The 17,782-nt window shown below is 49.9% G+C and overlaps 24 non-coding genes across 24 annotated transcripts; 3 read left to right on the top strand and 21 right to left on the bottom strand.

Annotated features, from left to right (window-relative positions):
• Window positions 1-613: 613 nt before the first annotated feature.
• trnav-cac (transfer RNA valine (anticodon CAC)) lies at window positions 614-686 on the bottom strand. Its single transcript has one exon. It is a non-coding gene; the product is annotated as a tRNA-Val (tRNA).
• Window positions 687-1,031: 345 nt separating this feature from the next.
• trnav-aac (transfer RNA valine (anticodon AAC)) lies at window positions 1,032-1,104 on the bottom strand. The gene has a single exon. It is a non-coding gene; the product is annotated as a tRNA-Val (tRNA).
• Window positions 1,105-2,229: 1,125 nt separating this feature from the next.
• trnav-cac (transfer RNA valine (anticodon CAC)) lies at window positions 2,230-2,302 on the bottom strand. The gene has a single exon. It is a non-coding gene; the product is annotated as a tRNA-Val (tRNA).
• Window positions 2,303-2,647: 345 nt separating this feature from the next.
• On the bottom strand, window positions 2,648-2,720 carry trnav-aac (transfer RNA valine (anticodon AAC)). The gene has a single exon. It is a non-coding gene; the product is annotated as a tRNA-Val (tRNA).
• A 1,125-nt stretch (window positions 2,721-3,845) lies between these two features.
• trnav-cac (transfer RNA valine (anticodon CAC)) lies at window positions 3,846-3,918 on the bottom strand. Its single transcript has one exon. It is a non-coding gene; the product is annotated as a tRNA-Val (tRNA).
• Window positions 3,919-4,263: 345 nt separating this feature from the next.
• Window positions 4,264-4,336, bottom strand: trnav-aac (transfer RNA valine (anticodon AAC)). The gene has a single exon. It is a non-coding gene; the product is annotated as a tRNA-Val (tRNA).
• Window positions 4,337-5,173: 837 nt separating this feature from the next.
• trnad-guc (transfer RNA aspartic acid (anticodon GUC)) lies at window positions 5,174-5,245 on the top strand. Its single transcript has one exon. It is a non-coding gene; the product is annotated as a tRNA-Asp (tRNA).
• Window positions 5,246-5,461: 216 nt separating this feature from the next.
• Window positions 5,462-5,534, bottom strand: trnav-cac (transfer RNA valine (anticodon CAC)). Its single transcript has one exon. It is a non-coding gene; the product is annotated as a tRNA-Val (tRNA).
• A 345-nt stretch (window positions 5,535-5,879) lies between these two features.
• On the bottom strand, window positions 5,880-5,952 carry trnav-aac (transfer RNA valine (anticodon AAC)). Its single transcript has one exon. It is a non-coding gene; the product is annotated as a tRNA-Val (tRNA).
• Window positions 5,953-7,114: 1,162 nt separating this feature from the next.
• Window positions 7,115-7,187, bottom strand: trnav-aac (transfer RNA valine (anticodon AAC)). The gene has a single exon. It is a non-coding gene; the product is annotated as a tRNA-Val (tRNA).
• An 837-nt stretch (window positions 7,188-8,024) lies between these two features.
• trnad-guc (transfer RNA aspartic acid (anticodon GUC)) lies at window positions 8,025-8,096 on the top strand. Its single transcript has one exon. It is a non-coding gene; the product is annotated as a tRNA-Asp (tRNA).
• A 206-nt stretch (window positions 8,097-8,302) lies between these two features.
• Window positions 8,303-8,375, bottom strand: trnav-cac (transfer RNA valine (anticodon CAC)). Its single transcript has one exon. It is a non-coding gene; the product is annotated as a tRNA-Val (tRNA).
• Window positions 8,376-8,720: 345 nt separating this feature from the next.
• trnav-aac (transfer RNA valine (anticodon AAC)) lies at window positions 8,721-8,793 on the bottom strand. The gene has a single exon. It is a non-coding gene; the product is annotated as a tRNA-Val (tRNA).
• Window positions 8,794-9,918: 1,125 nt separating this feature from the next.
• trnav-cac (transfer RNA valine (anticodon CAC)) lies at window positions 9,919-9,991 on the bottom strand. Its single transcript has one exon. It is a non-coding gene; the product is annotated as a tRNA-Val (tRNA).
• Window positions 9,992-10,336: 345 nt separating this feature from the next.
• Window positions 10,337-10,409, bottom strand: trnav-aac (transfer RNA valine (anticodon AAC)). The gene has a single exon. It is a non-coding gene; the product is annotated as a tRNA-Val (tRNA).
• A 1,162-nt stretch (window positions 10,410-11,571) lies between these two features.
• Window positions 11,572-11,644, bottom strand: trnav-aac (transfer RNA valine (anticodon AAC)). The gene has a single exon. It is a non-coding gene; the product is annotated as a tRNA-Val (tRNA).
• An 837-nt stretch (window positions 11,645-12,481) lies between these two features.
• Window positions 12,482-12,553, top strand: trnad-guc (transfer RNA aspartic acid (anticodon GUC)). The gene has a single exon. It is a non-coding gene; the product is annotated as a tRNA-Asp (tRNA).
• A 216-nt stretch (window positions 12,554-12,769) lies between these two features.
• On the bottom strand, window positions 12,770-12,842 carry trnav-cac (transfer RNA valine (anticodon CAC)). The gene has a single exon. It is a non-coding gene; the product is annotated as a tRNA-Val (tRNA).
• A 345-nt stretch (window positions 12,843-13,187) lies between these two features.
• trnav-aac (transfer RNA valine (anticodon AAC)) lies at window positions 13,188-13,260 on the bottom strand. The gene has a single exon. It is a non-coding gene; the product is annotated as a tRNA-Val (tRNA).
• A 1,162-nt stretch (window positions 13,261-14,422) lies between these two features.
• Window positions 14,423-14,495, bottom strand: trnav-aac (transfer RNA valine (anticodon AAC)). Its single transcript has one exon. It is a non-coding gene; the product is annotated as a tRNA-Val (tRNA).
• Window positions 14,496-15,610: 1,115 nt separating this feature from the next.
• Window positions 15,611-15,683, bottom strand: trnav-cac (transfer RNA valine (anticodon CAC)). The gene has a single exon. It is a non-coding gene; the product is annotated as a tRNA-Val (tRNA).
• Window positions 15,684-16,028: 345 nt separating this feature from the next.
• On the bottom strand, window positions 16,029-16,101 carry trnav-aac (transfer RNA valine (anticodon AAC)). The gene has a single exon. It is a non-coding gene; the product is annotated as a tRNA-Val (tRNA).
• Window positions 16,102-17,225: 1,124 nt separating this feature from the next.
• On the bottom strand, window positions 17,226-17,298 carry trnav-cac (transfer RNA valine (anticodon CAC)). Its single transcript has one exon. It is a non-coding gene; the product is annotated as a tRNA-Val (tRNA).
• A 345-nt stretch (window positions 17,299-17,643) lies between these two features.
• Window positions 17,644-17,716, bottom strand: trnav-aac (transfer RNA valine (anticodon AAC)). Its single transcript has one exon. It is a non-coding gene; the product is annotated as a tRNA-Val (tRNA).
• Window positions 17,717-17,782: the final 66 nt, after the last annotated feature.

Raw genomic sequence — 17,782 nt, 5'->3', positions numbered from 1 at the left:
TCTGAGAGTCTTCAACAGCAGCTCCGCACTAACGAGCCTGCTTCCTTCAGACAGATCACCAACTACAAACCTCAAGCCCACCAAGCCGTTGACGACTTGCGCCAGGCCAATGACCAGGATGAGTTCTACTGCTGTTCTGCTGTGCTGTCCTTTCGCTTCCTGGCCAACAGGACCTCAATTGGTAGCCGATCATCAGCTGAACATTAGCAAAAATGCGTCACTGTCCTTCAGCGGAAACGCTTCCCAGTAAGTCTCGGCGTATTCTCGGTAACCGCTGAAACGGCCCATGCAGCCCGCTCACAATGCAAAACCGTGGACGAGTCGGTCCTCGTTAGTATAGTGGACAGTATCTCCGCCTGTCACGCGGAAGACCGGGGTTCAATTCCCCGACGGGGAGAGCTTTGTTTTCTACCAGCTACTGATGATTGATTGACCAAAACTGCAAAACGGCAGCATGAGACATGTCCTTGTGCCCAAATGATTAGCTTCCCTGATGACGAGAAGAACCAGGACTCTACTAACGTGTTCCCAGTGCTACACATTGTGGGGTTGTCTGATGGTTTGGCTGACAACAGTTTGATTTTCACACTCACCAATAATAAGCAAACAAGTGTGTTTCCGCCCGGTTTCGAACCGGGGACCTTTCGCGTGTGAGGCGAACGTGATAACCACTACACTACGGAAACTCGCAGGGGTCCTGTCCCTGCAGGTGCACGCGTTCATGCACCTCCTCACTGAATCGCAAGGCTTGCGGGACGAAACATTCAGCGGCGATAAAAGAGCCTGAAGACTTCAGTACTGTAAGTTCAAAAGCAATGGAAGTAGGAAAATCTATGGAAACATTGACTCTTTGAGTGGGGACGCTAGTGCCTGTATGTTGTCTTCCCTGTCAAGTAGAACGTATTAAGTACGCAGTGGTATACGGTAGCAGCGTTGTTTTCTTTTTGTGCGTGTGTTTTGTCCAATTTCATTTGGTCTGTTTTACTGATAATTTGACTAAACAGTTCAGTGCAAGCGTGAAGAGCGAAAGCTGTTTCCGCCCGGTTTCGAACCGGGGACCTTTCGCGTGTTAGGCGAACGTGATGACCACTACACTACGGAAACGGCGCTAAGCAGGGTGCATGTGCACACGTACAGCGGAAAGCACCTCAATACCGAATCGCAAACGTTGCCAATGCCAGAAAACATTTTTAAATGTTAAGGATAGGTTTCGTGGACATTTCATAACCATCAATGGTTCTAATTGCAAACGTTTCCAAAAAAAGCCAATGGAATCCATGAACTCCCCATATACGGACAGTTTCTCAAATGCCCGACCACAGAGGAGAATACTTTGGATCGTTGTTACACTGCAATGGATGGTGCATATCACGCCATCCCCTGCGCAGTGCAGGGCCACCCTTCCCGCGGCATGGTCCACCTCATCGCTGCATGCGAGCCGAAATTGGAGCTCTCTAGGCTTGTGCTGAGGATACCAAAGAAGTGGAACAGTGAGGCTGTGGAGGATCTTCGTGCCTGCCTAGAAGGGCGGTGAAACGACTGTACTTTGGGAGTCTTCAACAGCAGCGGCGCACTAACGACGCTGCTTTCTTCTGGAGAGGTGTAAACGACTGTACTCTGAGAGTCTTCAACAGCAGCTCCGCACTAACGAGCCTGCTTCCTTCAGACAGATCACCAACTACAAACCTCAAGCCCACCAAGCCGTTGACGACTTGCGCCAGGCCAATGACCAGGATGAGTTCTACTGCTGTTCTGCTGTGCTGTCCTTTCGCTTCCTGGCCAACAGGACCTCAATTGGTAGCCGATCATCAGCTGAACATTAGCAAAAATGCGTCACTGTCCTTCAGCGGAAACGCTTCCCAGTAAGTCTCGGCGTATTCTCGGTAACCGCTGAAACGGCCCATGCAGCCCGCTCACAATGCAAAACCGTGGACGAGTCGGTCCTCGTTAGTATAGTGGACAGTATCTCCGCCTGTCACGCGGAAGACCGGGGTTCAATTCCCCGACGGGGAGAGCTTTGTTTTCTACCAGCTACTGATGATTGATTGACCAAAACTGCAAAACGGCAGCATGAGACATGTCCTTGTGCCCAAATGATTAGCTTCCCTGATGACGAGAAGAACCAGGACTCTACTAACGTGTTCCCAGTGCTACACATTGTGGGGTTGTCTGATGGTTTGGCTGACAACAGTTTGATTTTCACACTCACCAATAATAAGCAAACAAGTGTGTTTCCGCCCGGTTTCGAACCGGGGACCTTTCGCGTGTGAGGCGAACGTGATAACCACTACACTACGGAAACTCGCAGGGGTCCTGTCCCTGCAGGTGCACGCGTTCATGCACCTCCTCACTGAATCGCAAGGCTTGCGGGACGAAACATTCAGCGGCGATAAAAGAGCCTGAAGACTTCAGTACTGTAAGTTCAAAAGCAATGGAAGTAGGAAAATCTATGGAAACATTGACTCTTTGAGTGGGGACGCTAGTGCCTGTATGTTGTCTTCCCTGTCAAGTAGAACGTATTAAGTACGCAGTGGTATACGGTAGCAGCGTTGTTTTCTTTTTGTGCGTGTGTTTTGTCCAATTTCATTTGGTCTGTTTTACTGATAATTTGACTAAACAGTTCAGTGCAAGCGTGAAGAGCGAAAGCTGTTTCCGCCCGGTTTCGAACCGGGGACCTTTCGCGTGTTAGGCGAACGTGATGACCACTACACTACGGAAACGGCGCTAAGCAGGGTGCATGTGCACACGTACAGCGGAAAGCACCTCAATACCGAATCGCAAACGTTGCCAATGCCAGAAAACATTTTTAAATGTTAAGGATAGGTTTCGTGGACATTTCATAACCATCAATGGTTCTAATTGCAAACGTTTCCAAAAAAAGCCAATGGAATCCATGAACTCCCCATATACGGACAGTTTCTCAAATGCCCGACCACAGAGGAGAATACTTTGGATCGTTGTTACACTGCAATGGATGGTGCATATCACGCCATCCCCTGCGCAGTGCAGGGCCACCCTTCCCGCGGCATGGTCCACCTCATCGCTGCATGCGAGCCGAAATTGGAGCTCTCTAGGCTTGTGCTGAGGATACCAAAGAAGTGGAACAGTGAGGCTGTGGAGGATCTTCGTGCCTGCCTAGAAGGGCGGTGAAACGACTGTACTTTGGGAGTCTTCAACAGCAGCGGCGCACTAACGACGCTGCTTTCTTCTGGAGAGGTGTAAACGACTGTACTCTGAGAGTCTTCAACAGCAGCTCCGCACTAACGAGCCTGCTTCCTTCAGACAGATCACCAACTACACACCTCAAGCCCACCAAGCCGTTGACGACTTGCGCCAGGCCAATGACCAGGATGAGTTCTACTGCTGTTCTGCTGTGCTGTCCTTTCGCTTCCTGGCCAACAGGACCTCAATTGGTAGCCGATCATCAGCTGAACATTAGCAAAAATGCGTCACTGTCCTTCAGCGGAAACGCTTCCCAGTAAGTCTCGGCGTATTCTCGGTAACCGCTGAAACGGCCCATGCAGCCCGCTCACAATGCAAAACCGTGGACGAGTCGGTCCTCGTTAGTATAGTGGACAGTATCTCCGCCTGTCACGCGGAAGACCGGGGTTCAATTCCCCGACGGGGAGAGCTTTGTTTTCTACCAGCTACTGATGATTGATTGACCAAAACTGCAAAACGGCAGCATGAGACATGTCCTTGTGCCCAAATGATTAGCTTCCCTGATGACGAGAAGAACCAGGACTCTACTAACGTGTTCCCAGTGCTACACATTGTGGGGTTGTCTGATGGTTTGGCTGACAACAGTTTGATTTTCACACTCACCAATAATAAGCAAACAAGTGTGTTTCCGCCCGGTTTCGAACCGGGGACCTTTCGCGTGTGAGGCGAACGTGATAACCACTACACTACGGAAACTCGCAGGGGTCCTGTCCCTGCAGGTGCACGCGTTCATGCACCTCCTCACTGAATCGCAAGGCTTGCGGGACGAAACATTCAGCGGCGATAAAAGAGCCTGAAGACTTCAGTACTGTAAGTTCAAAAGCAATGGAAGTAGGAAAATCTATGGAAACATTGACTCTTTGAGTGGGGACGCTAGTGCCTGTATGTTGTCTTCCCTGTCAAGTAGAACGTATTAAGTACGCAGTGGTATACGGTAGCAGCGTTGTTTTCTTTTTGTGCGTGTGTTTTGTCCAATTTCATTTGGTCTGTTTTACTGATAATTTGACTAAACAGTTCAGTGCAAGCGTGAAGAGCGAAAGCTGTTTCCGCCCGGTTTCGAACCGGGGACCTTTCGCGTGTTAGGCGAACGTGATGACCACTACACTACGGAAACGGCGCTAAGCAGGGTGCATGTGCACACGTACAGCGGAAAGCACCTCAATACCGAATCGCAAACGTTGCCAATGCCAGAAAACATTTTTAAATGTTAAGGATAGGTTTCGTGGACATTTCATAACCATCAATGGTTCTAATTGCAAACGTTTCCAAAAAAAGCCAATGGAATCCATGAACTCCCCATATACGGACAGTTTCTCAAATGCCCGACCACAGTGGAGAATACTTTGGATCGTTGTTACACTGCAATGGATGGTGCATATCACGCCATCCCCTGCGCAGTGCAGGGCCACCCTTCCCGCGGCATGGTCCACTTCATCGCTGCATGCGAGTCGAAATTGGAGCTCTCTAGGCTTGTGCTGAGGATACCAAAGAAGTGGAACAGTGAGGCTGTGGAGGATCTTCGTGCCTGCCTAGAAGGGCGGTGAAACGACTGTACTTTGGGAGTCTTCAACAGCAGCGGCGCACTAACGACGCTGCTTTCCTCTGGAGAGGTGTAAACGACTGTACTCTGAGAGTCTTCAACAGCAGCTCCGCACTAACGAGCCTGCTTCCTTCAGACAGATCACCAACTACAAACCTCAAGCCCACCAAGCCGTTGACGACTTGCGCCAGGCCAATGACCAGGATGAGTTCTACTGCTGTTCTGCTGTGCTGTCCTTTCGCTTCCTGGCCAACAGGACCTCAATTGGTAGCCGATCATCAGCTGAACATTAGCAAAAATGCGTCACTGTCCTTCAGCGGAAACGCTTCCCAGTAAGTCTCGGCGTATTCTCGGTAACCGCTGAAACGGCCCATGCAGCCCGCTCACAATGCAAAACCGTGGACGAGTCGGTCCTCGTTAGTATAGTGGACAGTATCTCCGCCTGTCACGCGGAAGACCGGGGTTCGATTCCCCGACGGGGAGAGCTTTGTTTTCTACCAGCTACTGATGATTGATTGACCAAAACTGCAAAACGGCAGCATGAGACATGTCCTTGTGCCCAAATGATTAGCTTCCCTGATGACGAGAAGAACCAGGACTCTACTAACGTGTTCCCAGTGCTACACATTGTGGGGTTGTCTGATGGTTTGGCTGACAACAGTTTGATTTTCACACTCACCAATAATAAGCAAACAAGTGTGTTTCCGCCCGGTTTCGAACCGGGGACCTTTCGCGTGTGAGGCGAACGTGATAACCACTACACTACGGAAACTCGCAGGGGTCCTCTCCCTGCAGGTGCACGCGTTCATGCACCTCCTCACTGAATCGCAAGGCTTGCGGGACGAAACATTCAGCGGCGATAAAAGAGCCTGAAGACTTCAGTACTGTAAGTTCAAAAGCAATGGAAGTAGGAAAATCTATGGAAACATTGACTCTTTGAGTGGGGACGCTAGTGCCTGTATGTTGTCTTCCCTGTCAAGTAGAACGTATTAAGTACGCAGTGGTATACGGTAGCAGCGTTGTTTTCTTTTTGTGCGTGTGTTTTGTCCAATTTCATTTGGTCTGTTTTACTGATAATTTGACTAAACAGTTCAGTGCAAGCGTGAAGAGCGAAAGCTGTTTCCGCCCGGTTTCGAACCGGGGACCTTTCGCGTGTTAGGCGAACGTGATGACCACTACACTACGGAAACGGCGCTAAGCAGGGTGCATGTGCACACGTACAGCGGAAAGCACCTCAATACCGAATCGCAAACGTTGCCAATGCCAGAAAACATTTTTAAATGTTAAGGATAGGTTTCGTGGACATTTCATAACCATCAATGGTTCTAATTGCAAACGTTTCCAAAAAAAGCCAATGGAATCCATGAACTCCCCATATACGGACAGTTTCTCAAATGCCCGACCACAGAGGAGAATACTTTGGATCGTTGTTACACTGCAATGGATGGTGCATATCACGCCATCCCCTGCGCAGTGCAGGGCCACCCTTCCCGCGGCATGGTCCACCTCATCGCTGCATGCGAGCCGAAATTGGAGCTCTCTAGGCTTGTGCTGAGGATACCAAAGAAGTGGAACAGTGAGGCTGTGGAGGATCTTCGTGCCTGCCTAGAAGGGCGGTGAAACGACTGTACTTTGGGAGTCTTCAACAGCAGCGGCGCACTAACGACGCTGCTTTCTTCTGGAGAGGTGTAAACGACTGTACTCTGAGAGTCTTCAACAGCAGCTCCGCACTAACGAGCCTGCTTCCTTCAGACAGATCACCAACTACAAACCTCAAGCCCACCAAGCCGTTGACGACTTGCGCCAGGCCAATGACCAGGATGAGTTCTACTGCTGTTCTGCTGTGCTGTCCTTTCGCTTCCTGGCCAACAGGACCTCAATTGGTAGCCGATCATCAGCTGAACATTAGCAAAAATGCGTCACTGTCCTTCAGCGGAAACGCTTCCCAGTAAGTCTCGGCGTATTCTCGGTAACCGCTGAAACGGCCCATGCAGCCCGCTCACAATGCAAAACTGTGGATGAGTCGGTCCTCGTTAGTATAGTAGACAGTATCTCCGCCTGTCACTCGGAAGACCGGGGTTCGATTCAGCGGCGATAAAAGAGCCTGAAGACTTCAGTACTGTAAGTTCGAAAGCAATGGAAGTAGGAAAATCTATGGAAACATTGACTCTTTGAGTGGGGACGCTAGTGCCTGTATGTTGTCTTCCCTGTCAAGTAGAACGTATTAAGTACGCAGTGGTATACGGTAGCAGCGTTGTTTTCTTTTTGTGCGTGTGTTTTGTCCAATTTCATTTGGTCTGTTTTACTGATAATTTGACTAAACAGTTCAGTGCAAGCGTGAAGAGCGAAAGCTGTTTCCGCCCGGTTTCGAACCGGGGACCTTTCGCGTGTTAGGCGAACGTGATGACCACTACACTACGGAAACGGCGCTAAGCAGGGTGCATGTGCACACGTACAGCGGAAAGCACCTCAATACCGAATCGCAAACGTTGCCAATGCCAGAAAACATTTTTAAATGTTAAGGATAGGTTTCGTGGACATTTCATAACCATCAATGGTTCTAATTGCAAACGTTTCCAAAAAAAGCCAATGGAATCCATGAACTCCCCATATACGGACAGTTTCTCAAATGCCCGACCACAGAGGAGAATACTTTGGATCGTTGTTACACTGCAATGGATGGTGCATATCACGCCATCCCCTGCGCAGTGCAGGGCCACCCTTCCCGCGGCATGGTCCACCTCATCGCTGCATGCGAGCCGAAATTGGAGCTCTCTAGGCTTGTGCTGAGGATACCAAAGAAGTGGAACAGTGAGGCTGTGGAGGATCTTCGTGCCTGCCTAGAAGGGCGGTGAAACGACTGTACTTTGGGAGTCTTCAACAGCAGCGGCGCACTAACGACGCTGCTTTCTTCTGGAGAGGTGTAAACGACTGTACTATGAGAGTCTTCAACAGCAGCTCCGCACTAACGAGCCTGCATCCTTCAGACAGATCACCAACTACAAACCTCAAGCCCACCAAGCCGTTGACGACTTGCGCCAGGCCAATGACCAGGATGAGTTCTACTGCTGTTCTGCTGTGCTGTCCTTTCGCTTCCTGGCCAACAGGACCTCAATTGGTAGCCGATCATCAGCTGAACATTAGCAAAAATGCGTCACTGTCCTTCAGCGGAAACGCTTCCCAGTAAGTCTCGGCGTATTCTCGGTAACCGCTGAAACGGCCCATGCAGCCCGCTCACAATGCAAAACCGTGGATGAGTCGGTCCTCGTTAGTATAGTGGACAGTATCTCCGCCTGTCACGCGGAAGACCGGGGTTCGATTCCCCGACGGGGAGAGCTTTGTTTTCTACCAGCTACTGATGATTGATTGACCAAAACTGCAAAACGGCATGTCCTTGTGCCCAAATGATTAGCTTCCCTGATGACGAGAAGAACCAGGACTCTACTAACGTGTTCCCAGTGCTACACATTGTGGGGTTGTCTGATGGTTTGGCTGACAACAGTTTGATTTTCACACTCACCAATAATAAGCAAACAAGTGTGTTTCCGCCCGGTTTCGAACCGGGGACCTTTCGCGTGTGAGGCGAACGTGATAACCACTACACTACGGAAACTCGCAGGGGTCCTGTCCCTGCAGGTGCACGCGTTCATGCACCTCCTCACTGAATCGCAAGGCTTGCGGGACGAAACATTCAGCGGCGATAAAAGAGCCTGAAGACTTCAGTACTGTAAGTTCAAAAGCAATGGAAGTAGGAAAATCTATGGAAACATTGACTCTTTGAGTGGGGACGCTAGTGCCTGTATGTTGTCTTCCCTGTCAAGTAGAACGTATTAAGTACGCAGTGGTATACGGTAGCAGCGTTGTTTTCTTTTTGTGCGTGTGTTTTGTCCAATTTCATTTGGTCTGTTTTACTGATAATTTGACTAAACAGTTCAGTGCAAGCGTGAAGAGCGAAAGCTGTTTCCGCCCGGTTTCGAACCGGGGACCTTTCGCGTGTTAGGCGAACGTGATGACCACTACACTACGGAAACGGCGCTAAGCAGGGTGCATGTGCACACGTACAGCGGAAAGCACCTCAATACCGAATCGCAAACGTTGCCAATGCCAGAAAACATTTTTAAATGTTAAGGATAGGTTTCGTGGACATTTCATAACCATCAATGGTTCTAATTGCAAACGTTTCCAAAAAAAGCCAATGGAATCCATGAACTCCCCATATACGGACAGTTTCTCAAATGCCCGACCACAGAGGAGAATACTTTGGATCGTTGTTACACTGCAATGGATGGTGCATATCACGCCATCCCCTGCGCAGTGCAGGGCCACCCTTCCCGCGGCATGGTCCACCTCATCGCTGCATGCGAGCCGAAATTGGAGCTCTCTAGGCTTGTGCTGAGGATACCAAAGAAGTGGAACAGTGAGGCTGTGGAGGATCTTCGTGCCTGCCTAGAAGGGCGGTGAAACGACTGTACTTTGGGAGTCTTCAACAGCAGCGGCGCACTAACGACGCTGCTTTCTTCTGGAGAGGTGTAAACGACTGTACTCTGAGAGTCTTCAACAGCAGCTCCGCACTAACGAGCCTGCTTCCTTCAGACAGATCACCAACTACAAACCTCAAGCCCACCAAGCCGTTGACGACTTGCGCCAGGCCAATGACCAGGATGAGTTCTACTGCTGTTCTGCTGTGCTGTCCTTTCGCTTCCTGGCCAACAGGACCTCAATTGGTAGCCGATCATCAGCTGAACATTAGCAAAAATGCGTCACTGTCCTTCAGCGGAAACGCTTCCCAGTAAGTCTCGGCGTATTCTCGGTAACCGCTGAAACGGCCCATGCAGCCCGCTCACAATGCAAAACCGTGGACGAGTCGGTCCTCGTTAGTATAGTGGACAGTATCTCCGCCTGTCACGCGGAAGACCGGGGTTCAATTCCCCGACGGGGAGAGCTTTGTTTTCTACCAGCTACTGATGATTGATTGACCAAAACTGCAAAACGGCAGCATGAGACATGTCCTTGTGCCCAAATGATTAGCTTCCCTGATGACGAGAAGAACCAGGACTCTACTAACGTGTTCCCAGTGCTACACATTGTGGGGTTGTCTGATGGTTTGGCTGACAACAGTTTGATTTTCACACTCACCAATAATAAGCAAACAAGTGTGTTTCCGCCCGGTTTCGAACCGGGGACCTTTCGCGTGTGAGGCGAACGTGATAACCACTACACTACGGAAACTCGCAGGGGTCCTGTCCCTGCAGGTGCACGCGTTCATGCACCTCCTCACTGAATCGCAAGGCTTGCGGGACGAAACATTCAGCGGCGATAAAAGAGCCTGAAGACTTCAGTACTGTAAGTTCAAAAGCAATGGAAGTAGGAAAATCTATGGAAACATTGACTCTTTGAGTGGGGACGCTAGTGCCTGTATGTTGTCTTCCCTGTCAAGTAGAACGTATTAAGTACGCAGTGGTATACGGTAGCAGCGTTGTTTTCTTTTTGTGCGTGTGTTTTGTCCAATTTCATTTGGTCTGTTTTACTGATAATTTGACTAAACAGTTCAGTGCAAGCGTGAAGAGCGAAAGCTGTTTCCGCCCGGTTTCGAACCGGGGACCTTTCGCGTGTTAGGCGAACGTGATGACCACTACACTACGGAAACGGCGCTAAGCAGGGTGCATGTGCACACGTACAGCGGAAAGCACCTCAATACCGAATCGCAAACGTTGCCAATGCCAGAAAACATTTTTAAATGTTAAGGATAGGTTTCGTGGACATTTCATAACCATCAATGGTTCTAATTGCAAACGTTTCCAAAAAAAGCCAATGGAATCCATGAACTCCCCATATACGGACAGTTTCTCAAATGCCCGACCACAGAGGAGAATACTTTGGATCGTTGTTACACTGCAATGGATGGTGCATATCACGCCATCCCCTGCGCAGTGCAGGGCCACCCTTCCCGCGGCATGGTCCACCTCATCGCTGCATGCGAGCCGAAATTGGAGCTCTCTAGGCTTGTGCTGAGGATACCAAAGAAGTGGAACAGTGAGGCTGTGGAGGATCTTCGTGCCTGCCTAGAAGGGCGGTGAAACGACTGTACTTTGGGAGTCTTCAACAGCAGCGGCGCACTAACGACGCTGCTTTCTTCTGGAGAGGTGTAAACGACTGTACTCTGAGAGTCTTCAACAGCAGCTCCGCACTAACGAGCCTGCTTCCTTCAGACAGATCACCAACTACAAACCTCAAGCCCACCAAGCCGTTGACGACTTGCGCCAGGCCAATGACCAGGATGAGTTCTACTGCTGTTCTGCTGTGCTGTCCTTTCGCTTCCTGGCCAACAGGACCTCAATTGGTAGCCGATCATCAGCTGAACATTAGCAAAAATGCGTCACTGTCCTTCAGCGGAAACGCTTCCCAGTAAGTCTCGGCGTATTCTCGGTAACCGCTGAAACGGCCCATGCAGCCCGCTCACAATGCAAAACTGTGGATGAGTCGGTCCTCGTTAGTATAGTAGACAGTATCTCCGCCTGTCACTCGGAAGACCGGGGTTCGATTCAGCGGCGATAAAAGAGCCTGAAGACTTCAGTACTGTAAGTTCGAAAGCAATGGAAGTAGGAAAATCTATGGAAACATTGACTCTTTGAGTGGGGACGCTAGTGCCTGTATGTTGTCTTCCCTGTCAAGTAGAACGTATTAAGTACGCAGTGGTATACGGTAGCAGCGTTGTTTTCTTTTTGTGCGTGTGTTTTGTCCAATTTCATTTGGTCTGTTTTACTGATAATTTGACTAAACAGTTCAGTGCAAGCGTGAAGAGCGAAAGCTGTTTCCGCCCGGTTTCGAACCGGGGACCTTTCGCGTGTTAGGCGAACGTGATGACCACTACACTACGGAAACGGCGCTAAGCAGGGTGCATGTGCACACGTACAGCGGAAAGCACCTCAATACCGAATCGCAAACGTTGCCAATGCCAGAAAACATTTTTAAATGTTAAGGATAGGTTTCGTGGACATTTCATAACCATCAATGGTTCTAATTGCAAACGTTTCCAAAAAAAGCCAATGGAATCCATGAACTCCCCATATACGGACAGTTTCTCAAATGCCCGACCACAGTGGAGAATACTTTGGATCGTTGTTACACTGCAATGGATGGTGCATATCACGCCATCCCCTGCGCAGTGCAGGGCCACCCTTCCCGCGGCATGGTCCACTTCATCGCTGCATGCGAGTCGAAATTGGAGCTCTCTAGGCTTGTGCTGAGGATACCAAAGAAGTGGAACAGTGAGGCTGTGGAGGATCTTCGTGCCTGCCTAGAAGGGCGGTGAAACGACTGTACTTTGGGAGTCTTCAACAGCAGCGGCGCACTAACGACGCTGCTTTCCTCTGGAGAGGTGTAAACGACTGTACTCTGAGAGTCTTCAACAGCAGCTCCGCACTAACGAGCCTGCTTCCTTCAGACAGATCACCAACTACAAACCTCAAGCCCACCAAGCCGTTGACGACTTGCGCCAGGCCAATGACCAGGATGAGTTCTACTGCTGTTCTGCTGTGCTGTCCTTTCGCTTCCTGGCCAACAGGACCTCAATTGGTAGCCGATCATCAGCTGAACATTAGCAAAAATGCGTCACTGTCCTTCAGCGGAAACGCTTCCCAGTAAGTCTCGGCGTATTCTCGGTAACCGCTGAAACGGCCCATGCAGCCCGCTCACAATGCAAAACCGTGGACGAGTCGGTCCTCGTTAGTATAGTGGACAGTATCTCCGCCTGTCACGCGGAAGACCGGGGTTCGATTCCCCGACGGGGAGAGCTTTGTTTTCTACCAGCTACTGATGATTGATTGACCAAAACTGCAAAACGGCAGCATGAGACATGTCCTTGTGCCCAAATGATTAGCTTCCCTGATGACGAGAAGAACCAGGACTCTACTAACGTGTTCCCAGTGCTACACATTGTGGGGTTGTCTGATGGTTTGGCTGACAACAGTTTGATTTTCACACTCACCAATAATAAGCAAACAAGTGTGTTTCCGCCCGGTTTCGAACCGGGGACCTTTCGCGTGTGAGGCGAACGTGATAACCACTACACTACGGAAACTCGCAGGGGTCCTCTCCCTGCAGGTGCACGCGTTCATGCACCTCCTCACTGAATCGCAAGGCTTGCGGGACGAAACATTCAGCGGCGATAAAAGAGCCTGAAGACTTCAGTACTGTAAGTTCAAAAGCAATGGAAGTAGGAAAATCTATGGAAACATTGACTCTTTGAGTGGGGACGCTAGTGCCTGTATGTTGTCTTCCCTGTCAAGTAGAACGTATTAAGTACGCAGTGGTATACGGTAGCAGCGTTGTTTTCTTTTTGTGCGTGTGTTTTGTCCAATTTCATTTGGTCTGTTTTACTGATAATTTGACTAAACAGTTCAGTGCAAGCGTGAAGAGCGAAAGCTGTTTCCGCCCGGTTTCGAACCGGGGACCTTTCGCGTGTTAGGCGAACGTGATGACCACTACACTACGGAAACGGCGCTAAGCAGGGTGCATGTGCACACGTACAGCGGAAAGCACCTCAATACCGAATCGCAAACGTTGCCAATGCCAGAAAACATTTTTAAATGTTAAGGATAGGTTTCGTGGACATTTCATAACCATCAATGGTTCTAATTGCAAACGTTTCCAAAAAAAGCCAATGGAATCCATGAACTCCCCATATACGGACAGTTTCTCAAATGCCCGACCACAGAGGAGAATACTTTGGATCGTTGTTACACTGCAATGGATGGTGCATATCACGCCATCCCCTGCGCAGTGCAGGGCCACCCTTCCCGCGGCATGGTCCACCTCATCGCTGCATGCGAGCCGAAATTGGAGCTCTCTAGGCTTGTGCTGAGGATACCAAAGAAGTGGAACAGTGAGGCTGTGGAGGATCTTCGTGCCTGCCTAGAAGGGCGGTGAAACGACTGTACTTTGGGAGTCTTCAACAGCAGCGGCGCACTAACGACGCTGCTTTCTTCTGGAGAGGTGTAAACGACTGTACTCTGAGAGTCTTCAACAGCAGCTCCGCACTAACGAGCCTGCTTCCTTCAGACAGATCACCAACTACAAACCTCAAGCCCACCAAGCCGTTGACGACTTGCGCCAGGCCAATGACCAGGATGAGTTCTACTGCTGTTCTGCTGTGCTGTCCTTTCGCTTCCTGGCCAACAGGACCTCAATTGGTAGCCGATCATCAGCTGAACATTAGCAAAAATGCGTCACTGTCCTTCAGCGGAAACGCTTCCCAGTAAGTCTCGGCGTATTCTCGGTAACCGCTGAAACGGCCCATGCAGCCCGCTCACAATGCAAAACTGTGGATGAGTCGGTCCTCGTTAGTATAGTAGACAGTATCTCCGCCTGTCACTCGGAAGACCGGGGTTCGATTCAGCGGCGATAAAAGAGCCTGAAGACTTCAGTACTGTAAGTTCGAAAGCAATGGAAGTAGGAAAATCTATGGAAACATTGACTCTTTGAGTGGGGACGCTAGTGCCTGTATGTTGTCTTCCCTGTCAAGTAGAACGTATTAAGTACGCAGTGGTATACGGTAGCAGCGTTGTTTTCTTTTTGTGCGTGTGTTTTGTCCAATTTCATTTGGTCTGTTTTACTGATAATTTGACTAAACAGTTCAGTGCAAGCGTGAAGAGCGAAAGCTGTTTCCGCCCGGTTTCGAACCGGGGACCTTTCGCGTGTTAGGCGAACGTGATGACCACTACACTACGGAAACGGCGCTAAGCAGGGTGCATGTGCACACGTACAGCGGAAAGCACCTCAATACCGAATCGCAAACGTTGCCAATGCCAGAAAACATTTTTAAATGTTAAGGATAGGTTTCGTGGACATTTCATAACCATCAATGGTTCTAATTGCAAACGTTTCCAAAAAAAGCCAATGGAATCCATGAACTCCCCATATACGGACAGTTTCTCAAATGCCCGACCACAGAGGAGAATACTTTGGATCGTTGTTACACTGCAATGGATGGTGCATATCACGCCATCCCCTGCGCAGTGCAGGGCCACCCTTCCCGCGGCATGGTCCACCTCATCGCTGCATGCGAGCCGAAATTGGAGCTCTCTAGGCTTGTGCTGAGGATACCAAAGAAGTGGAACAGTGAGGCTGTGGAGGATCTTCGTGCCTGCCTAGAAGGGCGGTGAAACGACTGTACTTTGGGAGTCTTCAACAGCAGCGGCGCACTAACGACGCTGCTTTCTTCTGGAGAGGTGTAAACGACTGTACTATGAGAGTCTTCAACAGCAGCTCCGCACTAACGAGCCTGCATCCTTCAGACAGATCACCAACTACAAACCTCAAGCCCACCAAGCCGTTGACGACTTGCGCCAGGCCAATGACCAGGATGAGTTCTACTGCTGTTCTGCTGTGCTGTCCTTTCGCTTCCTGGCCAACAGGACCTCAATTGGTAGCCGATCATCAGCTGAACATTAGCAAAAATGCGTCACTGTCCTTCAGCGGAAACGCTTCCCAGTAAGTCTCGGCGTATTCTCGGTAACCGCTGAAACGGCCCATGCAGCCCGCTCACAATGCAAAACCGTGGATGAGTCGGTCCTCGTTAGTATAGTGGACAGTATCTCCGCCTGTCACGCGGAAGACCGGGGTTCAATTCCCCGACGGGGAGAGCTTTGTTTTCTACCAGCTACTGATGATTGATTGACCAAAACTGCAAAACGGCATGTCCTTGTGCCCAAATGATTAGCTTCCCTGATGACGAGAAGAACCAGGACTCTACTAACGTGTTCCCAGTGCTACACATTGTGGGGTTGTCTGATGGTTTGGCTGACAACAGTTTGATTTTCACACTCACCAATAATAAGCAAACAAGTGTGTTTCCGCCCGGTTTCGAACCGGGGACCTTTCGCGTGTGAGGCGAACGTGATAACCACTACACTACGGAAACTCGCAGGGGTCCTGTCCCTGCAGGTGCACGCGTTCATGCACCTCCTCACTGAATCGCAAGGCTTGCGGGACGAAACATTCAGCGGCGATAAAAGAGCCTGAAGACTTCAGTACTGTAAGTTCAAAAGCAATGGAAGTAGGAAAATCTATGGAAACATTGACTCTTTGAGTGGGGACGCTAGTGCCTGTATGTTGTCTTCCCTGTCAAGTAGAACGTATTAAGTACGCAGTGGTATACGGTAGCAGCGTTGTTTTCTTTTTGTGCGTGTGTTTTGTCCAATTTCATTTGGTCTGTTTTACTGATAATTTGACTAAACAGTTCAGTGCAAGCGTGAAGAGCGAAAGCTGTTTCCGCCCGGTTTCGAACCGGGGACCTTTCGCGTGTTAGGCGAACGTGATGACCACTACACTACGGAAACGGCGCTAAGCAGGGTGCATGTGCACACGTACAGCGGAAAGCACCTCAATACCGAATCGCAAACGTTGCCAATGCCAGAAAACATTTTTAAATGTTAAGGATAGGTTTCGTGGACATTTCATAACCATCAATGGTTCTAATTGCAAACGTTTCCAAAAAAAGCCAATGGAATCCATGAACTCCCCATATACGGACAGTTTCTCAAATGCCCGACCACAGAGGAGAATACTTTGGATCGTTGTTACACTGCAATGGATGGTGCATATCACGCCATCCCCTGCGCAGTGCAGGGCCACCCTTCCCACGGCATGGTCCACCTCATCGCTGCATGCGAGCCGAAATTGGAGCTCTCTAGGCTTGTGCTGAGGATACCAAAGAAGTGGAACAGTGAGGCTGTGGAGGATCTTCGTGCCTGCCTAGAAGGGCGGTGAAACGACTGTACTTTGGGAGTCTTCAACAGCAGCGGCGCACTAACGACGCTGCTTTCTTCTGGAGAGGTGTAAACGACTGTACTCTGAGAGTCTTCAACAGCAGCTCCGCACTAACGAGCCTGCTTCCTTCAGACAGATCACCAACTACAAACCTCAAGCCCACCAAGCCGTTGACGACTTGCGCCAGGCCAATGACCAGGATGAGTTCTACTGCTGTTCTGCTGTGCTGTCCTTTCGCTTCCTGGCCAACAGGACCTCAATTGGTAGCCGATCATCAGCTGAACATTAGCAAAAATGCGTCACTGTCCTTCAGCGGAAACGCTTCCCAGTAAGTCTCGGCGTATTCTCGGTAACCGCTGAAACGGCCCATGCAGCCCGCTCACAATGCAAAACCGTGGACGAGTCGGTCCTCGTTAGTATAGTGGACAGTATCTCCGCCTGTCACGCGGAAGACCGGGGTTCAATTCCCGACGGGGAGAGCTTTGTTTTCTACCAGCTACTGATGATTGATTGACCAAAACTGCAAAACGGCAGCATGAGACATGTCCTTGTGCCCAAATGATTAGCTTCCCTGATGACGAGAAGAACCAGGACTCTACTAACGTGTTCCCAGTGCTACACATTGTGGGGTTGTCTGATGGTTTGGCTGACAACAGTTTGATTTTCACACTCACCAATAATAAGCAAACAAGTGTGTTTCCGCCCGGTTTCGAACCGGGGACCTTTCGCGTGTGAGGCGAACGTGATAACCACTACACTACGGAAACTCGCAGGGGTCCTGTCCCTGCAGGTGCACGCGTTCATGCACCTCCTCACTGAATCGCAAGGCTTGCGGGACGAAACATTCAGCGGCGATAAAAGAGCCTGAAGACTTCAGTACTGTAAGTTCAAAAGCAATGGAAGTAGGAAAATCTATGGAAACATTGACTCTTTGAGTGGGGACGCTAGTGCCTGTATGTTGTCTTCCCTGTCAAGTAGAACGTATTAAGTACGCAGTGGTATACGGTAGCAGCGTTGTTTTCTTTTTGTGCGTGTGTTTTGTCCAATTTCATTTGGTCTGTTTTACTGATAATTTGACTAAACAGTTCAGTGCAAGCGTGAAGAGCGAAAGCTGTTTCCGCCCGGTTTCGAACCGGGGACCTTTCGCGTGTTAGGCGAACGTGATGACCACTACACTACGGAAACGGCGCTAAGCAGGGTGCATGTGCACACGTACAGCGGAAAGCACCTCAATACCGAATCGCAAACGTT

This window comes from Pagrus major, chromosome 22, assembly GCF_040436345.1.
Source record: "Pagrus major chromosome 22, Pma_NU_1.0".
NCBI classification, from domain to species: Eukaryota; Metazoa; Chordata; class Actinopteri; order Spariformes; family Sparidae; genus Pagrus; species Pagrus major.
The sequence above is the reverse complement of the archived record's forward strand: the minus strand, read 5'-3'. Positions and strand labels throughout refer to the sequence as shown.